Source organism: Chanos chanos, chromosome 16, assembly GCF_902362185.1.
Source record: "Chanos chanos chromosome 16, fChaCha1.1, whole genome shotgun sequence".
Lineage (NCBI taxonomy): Eukaryota > Metazoa > Chordata > Actinopteri > Gonorynchiformes > Chanidae > Chanos > Chanos chanos.
This window is the reverse complement of record NC_044510.1, coordinates 16,017,732-16,025,313: the sequence shown is the minus strand read 5'-3', so window position 1 is coordinate 16,025,313 and position 7,582 is coordinate 16,017,732.

Here is a 7,582-nt window from a genome sequence, read left to right as displayed (position 1 = left end):
TGTTTGTTTGTTTTTTGTTTTTAAGTCTATAATAGACAATAGTCTTGAACAATTAAGTTTATTTGACTTTGTCCATACCAGGGTACTGAAACATTACAGATTAGAGTTTCCATCTGCACTCATTCTCTCTGTCTCAGACTGTGCTGAAGTCTCTTCTCCCAGTTGTGAAGAGTCTACCATCAGGATTCTCCTGCTTGGGAGAAGTGGATGTGGGAAAAGTGCTTCAGGAAACACAATACTGGGTAAACAGCTGTTCCAGAGTCCCAGACGCCATAAAGAACCAGTCACTAATGAGTGTGTGGAGGGAAGATCTCGTGTTGCTGACAGAGAGGTGTGTGTGATAGACACTGTGGACCTGCTCCACCCAGATCTGACTGAGGAGAAGATCAGCTAAGAGAGAGAAAAATGTCTCTCCCTCTCTCAGTCTGGACTTGATGCTGTCCTGTTGGTGGTTCCTACTGGAGAAGAGCTGAAGAATGAGGAAGAGATGGTGGAGTTTGCTAAAAGTTCATTTGGCCCTAATTTTCTGAACTTTGTCATAGTGCTGTTCACGCTTGGAGAGAAACTAAAAATTAGTTGAAGCCAATTGAAAAATATATCCAATATCAAAATGGAGCACTCCAACAGCTAGTGAGAGACTGTGGGGACAGAGTTCACATCTTCAACAACATGAACAAAGACCAAAGTCAGATCACACATTTACTGGATAAAATTGAGGCTCTGACATGAAAAAAAATGGAGGGAGACTTTGTTGAGCATGTGTGCATGAATGAGTTCTACTTTCATTTGAGTTCTGTTGTCTGTAAATGAAATTCAATCCAATCATCCTGGAAAATGTGCAGCTGCCAGAACTGCTGGAATTATTGGTTTGAGTTACATGTTTAAAAACAAAATATTAAAATGACACTTGAGAGAGAGAAAATGACATAGAGAGAGAGAAAGAGAGAGAGAGAGCTTAAGCAATCCAGTAGTAATAGTTAAATAAAAGTGTAACTATGTTGTTGTTTGTCAGTCAAGGTGAGACTGTTTTCAGAGATGAACCATTTGATCTTTTAAAACCTGATCAGGCTCAGAGAACTGCAGGTTGGGTTACCTGGAAAAAATCTACCCCTAAAGCAGAAATGTGTTTTAATGCAGCATAATCTACCATTGCTAATGTGTATTCTAAAGGAAAAATGTGACACCCAGTAAATCTCTGTCAAGGTTGTCATTATTATATTGAGACAGGGCTTAATAGTTAGAATCTCCAGTAATATTACGAGTTGTTTTATACATTTCTCCTATGCTAACGGTTAAGTACCATGAAATGCAATGTCTTATTTCTTACATTTACAAGAAGGGATACTCCGATCCGATCTCAAAGATAGGTATCGGGGCGATCAAGGCATTTTTAACTGATCGGTATCGGCTTTTCTGAGCACGACCGTAAGCCCGATCCTTTGTTTTATGTCAACTGTCACACAGGTGTCCTAAACGGAGAGCATGATTTGTGGCAGGACACAGCAAAAATGTCTGCTGTGTGGATATGTTTTAAATTGGGAAACGAAAGCAGTCCAACACCCACTTGTAGTGTTTGCAATGCGATAATTTCACAAGGCGTCAATAACACAGAGCTGCGTTCAGTAGGCTACTACCACTTTGATAGGCCACCTAAAAAATAAACACTCAGCGGAATACAGTGAGTTCACTTAGGTAACTCAGGCAAAGGCTGCTCTGAAGCTACACACATTGGAGGATATACTTTAAAAAGTAGACAGAAATTTCCTTCAGACAGCGACAAGGCCAAAAAGATTACCGAAAGGGTAATTAAAAATCACTTTGGATGACCAGCCCATGTGGGAGCGAATACAGAGGTGAATTCAAATTCAGCAAATTGAGGTTTTCTTTTAACTTTTAATTTTTTAGGTCAGCAGACTTCGATGACATTGGCTACTGATAACAACCAAGGTATGATTTCAAAATTGAAACACCTAGCTTTAGCTGTACGTGATGTATGTCAGTTAGCCTACACTAACGACCACAGAGAGCAATACAGCCGCTTAACTAACGCTAAGGATTGATCACGATAGCATACAAAAAAGAGGTTTTCAGAAAAAGTATCAATGTAACTGACAGTTAGACAACATAACCACTTGAATTAGTGCAAGATTAAATAAAATCGAACACTTACGTATATTTTCTCCCACAGTACACCTTACCCTCTCGACACTACATTTCAGACACTGCTCTAACAGAGTTTTACAAGAAGGTTTATGTTGTCATTTTGTAAAACACAAAAAGGAACAGCTTGGCTGCAGGCAATTTTTTTCTTAACGCATACTCAGTTGTCAAGCATATACATTGAATTGGTTTTATTAACTTTAATGTACTTGAAATGTGCACTGTGCAGCTGTATTACCAAGGAAAATACAAGTATTGGATCAGGACTTGGTATCGGCGGATACTCAATATTAAATGACTTGGATCGGGATCGGGGGCAAAAAAAAAAATTGAAAAGAAAAAAAATTGATTTGGACATCCCTATTTACAAGTATTAATTTTTTCATAGTGGATAATTATTTTGAATTGTGTTTTACATTTTTACTGAAGTGGAATCAGAACTGAGAACTAATGGGCAGCTACTGTAAGTCATTCTGATACAACATTAATAATAATAGTTTGTAAGCTTGTGCAGCTCAGAGTATTTTGTGATACTCACAATTCCATAACATGTTAAAACATTTATACATTTGATTTTTAGTTTTATAAGTGGTTTATGATTTATAGTTGCAGTGAGCATTGAGAAACCTGTTGTCACAATCCAGCCCGGTCCTTCCACTGTCTTGCCATATTTTCCCTCTCTCCCGTTTGTGATCTGTTTCCTAGGTTCACCTGTTCACCATCTTCTCATTACTCTGTATTTTCTGCATTTAAAGGCCTTCTCACACTCATTCAGCCCTTGCCAGTTTCTGGAAGGTCCTCTCGCGTTTTCATGAACATTCTGATTTTTGCTCATGTCTTTGACTGTTTCTTGGATTTCTGCTATTGTCAAGCCATTTTTGGTGAATTCTCTGGACTGTTTTGCCTCTGTGTTTTCTGACCTTTGCCTGGTGTCTGTGAGTACTGTGTTTGTCCTTGTGTTTTCTGACCTTTGCCTGGTGTCTGTGAGGACTGTGTTTGCCCTTTTGTGCTCCTCTGATTTTTGGATTTTGGACAGATCTCTGGTTATAGATCTTTTTTCTGGACTTGACACGATTTTTGCTTGTACCTCTATTTTTGCCTCTTGTCTGATCACCTGTGTGCCAACTCTGGATTTCCCCTTTTTGACTGTGAACACTACCAACCGTTTTCTGATTTGCTGAATTTTTGACCATTAAAATCACCTTTTAAAAGTATCTCTTGAGTCTTCTGGGTCCATACACCGCATCCCAGGCCTCACAGGCCGTAACACCTGTATTACCACTGAAATAACTGAAATAACATACTGAGACAATGAAGGGTGCTGTTTCATTATTTTGATTTGACTTTCTGCTTCAGGGTAATGTATGCTCATTTTTACTGGAAGCCAGTAGAACGCAGTAAGGAGTGGAGTAACATGAGAGTGCTTAGGGAGATTGAATACCAGGCGTGCAGCGGCCTTCTGCACGAGCTGGAGCAGCCTGATGGTGCAGGTCGGCAAGCCAGCCAGTAGAATGTTGCATTTGTCCAGGTGTGAGATGACAAGTGCTTGGACCAGGAGCTGGGTCGCCTGTTGTGTGAGGAAGGGGCGGATTCTGCTGATGTTGTGTAGGGAGAATCTGCAGGATCGAGTGACTGCCGCGATGTGACCGGAGTAGGTCAGCTGGTTGTCGATGGTTACGCCAAGGTTTTTGGCTGCTGTGGTGGGGAACGCCACAGATCCCTCGATGGTGATTGCAGTGTCAATCATTGGGGAGTTCTTGGCGGGAAAAAACAGAAGCCCCGTTTTCTCCAGGTTGAGTTTGAGGTGGTTAGCGGACATCCAGGAGGCAATGTCAGCTAAGCAGGCTGCGATACGAGGCTGAACCTGAGAGTCAGAAGGGGGGAAGGAGAAGAACAGCTGTATGTCATCAGCGTAGCAGTGGTAAGAGAGACCATGGGTGGAGATAACTTGACCGAGTGATCTGGTGTAGAGAAAGAAGAGGAGTGGACCAAGTACAGAACCTTGTGGGACTCCCGTGTGAAAAGGCCGGGGGGAGGAGACCGATTCCCTCCAAGAGACCTGGTAGGAACGGTCAGACAGATAGGACTTGAACCATGCGAGTGCAGATCCCACGAAGCCCAGCCCAGCAAGAAATGAGAGGAGAATCTGGTGGTTGACCGTGTCAAATGCTGCGGAGAGGTCTAGGAGTATGAGAACAGAGCTGAGAGACTTTGCAAGGAGGGCCGTCTCGGTGGAGTGGCTGACTTTGAATCCAGATTGATTCTGATCCAGGAGATCGTTCTGGAGAAGATATGGAGAGAGTTGGTTATATACTGCACGTTCCAGGGTTTTGGAGAGAAATGGTAGGAGAGAGACTGGACGGTAGCTACTGACATCAGCTGGGTCTAGAGTAGGCTTCTTAAGCAGTGGATTGACCTGTTCCCTCTTCAGGGCATAAGGAACTGTGCCAGTAGACAGGGAACTGTTGATCAAGGATGAAATGAAGGGCAGAATGTCATCTGAGATGGCCTGAAGGAGAGGGGAGGGGATGGGATCAAGAGGACAGGTAGTAGGACGATGGGATTTTATAAGTAGGAGAGCTTGAGAGTCAGACAGAGGGGAGAAGGAGGAAAAGATAGTGGGGGGAGGGGGGGCAGAGGGTGCAGGACCCAAGGTGGGAGGGGATGGGGGGAGGGAGTCGCAGATGCCTTTGATCTTCTTCTCGAAGAAGGAGACAAAGTCATGAGCAGATAAGGATGAGGGAGGAGGAGGAGGAGGGGGAGGAGAGAGGAGGGAGGAGAAGGTAGAGAAGAGTTTGCGGATGTTAGAAGAGTCAGAGTTGATCCTGGAGTGGAAGAAGGCAGATTTGGCAGAGGACAGGGTAGAGGAGAAAGAAGAAAGAAGAGAGTGGTACTAGGATAGGTCGTTGAGGGATCTCAATTTCTGCCATCTCTGTTCAGCCGCGCGAAGTTTGGCTCTGTCAGCACGAATACTATCAGTCAGCCAGGGACTGGGAGCAGAGAGGCAAGCCGGCTTGGTGACAGGGGGCAGAGGGTGTCCAGGGAGGAGGCCAGCGCAGAGAGGACCTTAGAGGATTTCTCCTCCACGGGAAGAAGTGAGAAGGCTTCCGCAGATGGGAGAGAGGAGCAGACTATAGAGGAGAAGGCACAGGAGGAGAGGGTGCGAAGGTTATGCCTAGCTGAGACTGGCAGCATGGGAGCAGAGGATTTCAGGGAGGGTGAGATCGAGAGAGAGAAAAGGAAAGACATGAAGAAGTGCTCTGAGGCGTGGAGTGGTGTGACCGTGAGATCAGGAACATGGCAGCCTCTTGTGAAGACAAGGTCCAGCTGATTGCCACCCTTGTGCGTTGCAGGGGACTCCGTGAGGGTAAAGTCAAAGGATTACAGTAGGACTACAACCCAAAGAAACAGACTTTTACTTCACCACTGAGGATTAATGTTCATACCTGTCTGGTTTAATTACTCCCTATAACCCACCTCGCACCCTACGCTCTCTAGATTCTTGACTATTAGTCATTCCAAGAGTTAAAAAGAAGTCCGCTGGCAACCGAGCCTTTTCCTACCACTCTCCCTTCCTCTGGAATGGTTTGCCTACAGAAGTTAGGGAGGCAAACTCTCTCCATACCTTTAAAACCAGACTAAAGACATATCTATTTTCTCAAGCTTATGTGTAATATAATTTTGATTTGACTTTGTTTTAGACATGTAAAGCCCTTTGAGACTATAAATAGTGATACTGGGCTCTAAATAAACTTATTATTATTATGTAGGCAACACACCCAACTTGTGATCTTGTGCACACCATATTTGCATATATATACACTGTTTTAAAGCCATTTACCTCTTCATCTGTGTATGTCCATTGTGTAGCAAATTCTGCCTGTGAAACTGTTAAGAAAAATACATCTCAGCATATGCAGCCTTTCTTTAACCTCTTCAGCCTTGACATGGAGTCAAAACTTTTAAGCCCACAGCTCTAACAGTGAACTTTTAGATTTTCTGATGTGGCATCCCCACATTAGATTATTCTATATGATATGGCTAAATGTAATTAGAACAATAAAACAGCATTCTAGAACAGTGGTTCTCAAACTTTTCAGGCTTAGGCCTGTTCGCAGAGGTAGGAGGTTCACAGAGGTACGAGGTGGGGAATCGAATCAACATCCATTTGTAGCGCAGCAAGGTCATCCTGACCCTTTGTGGGTGTGAAAGTGGAATGGATTTCGAACCCAGTCATATTCCTCATTTGTGTGTGGGGAATAGGTCTCAATCCTTTTCTACAGTGTAGCTAAATGTGCAGATATTGAATTAAAAAAAGAGAAAAGAAAGCTGCTGTTTTCACAGTGGTGCTGTTAGCTGTCAAGGGAAACATGTCAATATATTTTTGAGCCACTCTCTCAATGAGTCAGTAAATTCAGGTACTTTGCTGCCTTCATTTTTTTTTACCACATAACACTCCTGAGCCTAGACCAAGTGAAGCAACCCAAGATCATAACAGTGCCTCCAGAGGTTCCAAATCCAAATGGCGACTTTTTTTTCAGGCCAGGCAGTGTATATGGAAGCATTCACAGACATGTGTTTGCCATAGAAATTACTTTTATTGGTGAAAAAATTTGTAAGATAAAATAGAACAGTGTGTAGCCTATGAAATTATATAAAAATGTTTTGTCAAGAATCGCATGATTACATCTTTAAAAGCAATTAGACAGTAAAAGTCCAATTAAGAGCAATAGAAGGATATCATTTACCACTTAAAAAGGTGAATCAAACCTGGAGACAATTCAATGTATCTTGTAATATTCTCTTTTCAACTTATATTCAGTTAACACATTCATTTATTTAAAGTGTGTATATATATATTTACTCAATAATAATACAATTATATCAATACAATATCACTGTCAGTAATAGCACATCATTTAGTGCTGAAAAATGTCAATAGAGAAAATAGGGAAAATAGGGAAGTTTTTTTCTTTAAAAGAGAATATATTTCAGGTTTTGTGTGAGAAAACATAAATCAACATATGGCATGTTGTCTGGCCATATTTATGAACAATGTACCCATATTCAAAGTCGATTAATGTTACTGCTGTTGACTGATAATCTGACTGTTGACCGAATAATCTGATCATGAGAGAACTCTCAACATCACAGCTGAAGCTGAAGTTGTTACCATCCTCACTTATCTCTGCTCAGAGTACTACACATATCAGTGTTAATGTATTTAGACTGAATGTCATTGGCTGGTGTTTGTATGACAGTGTAATGAAGTTCCCAGTGTTTTCTGGGGACCTTATTCGGTTCAACATGTGATTGATTCAGAGTGTTATCAACACATTGTAGTATTCTCTGTTGTCATGGTGATCTGATGATGACACATTGCAGCATTCTGTAGTTTTTCATGCTGGTGGAGTAAAAAAGG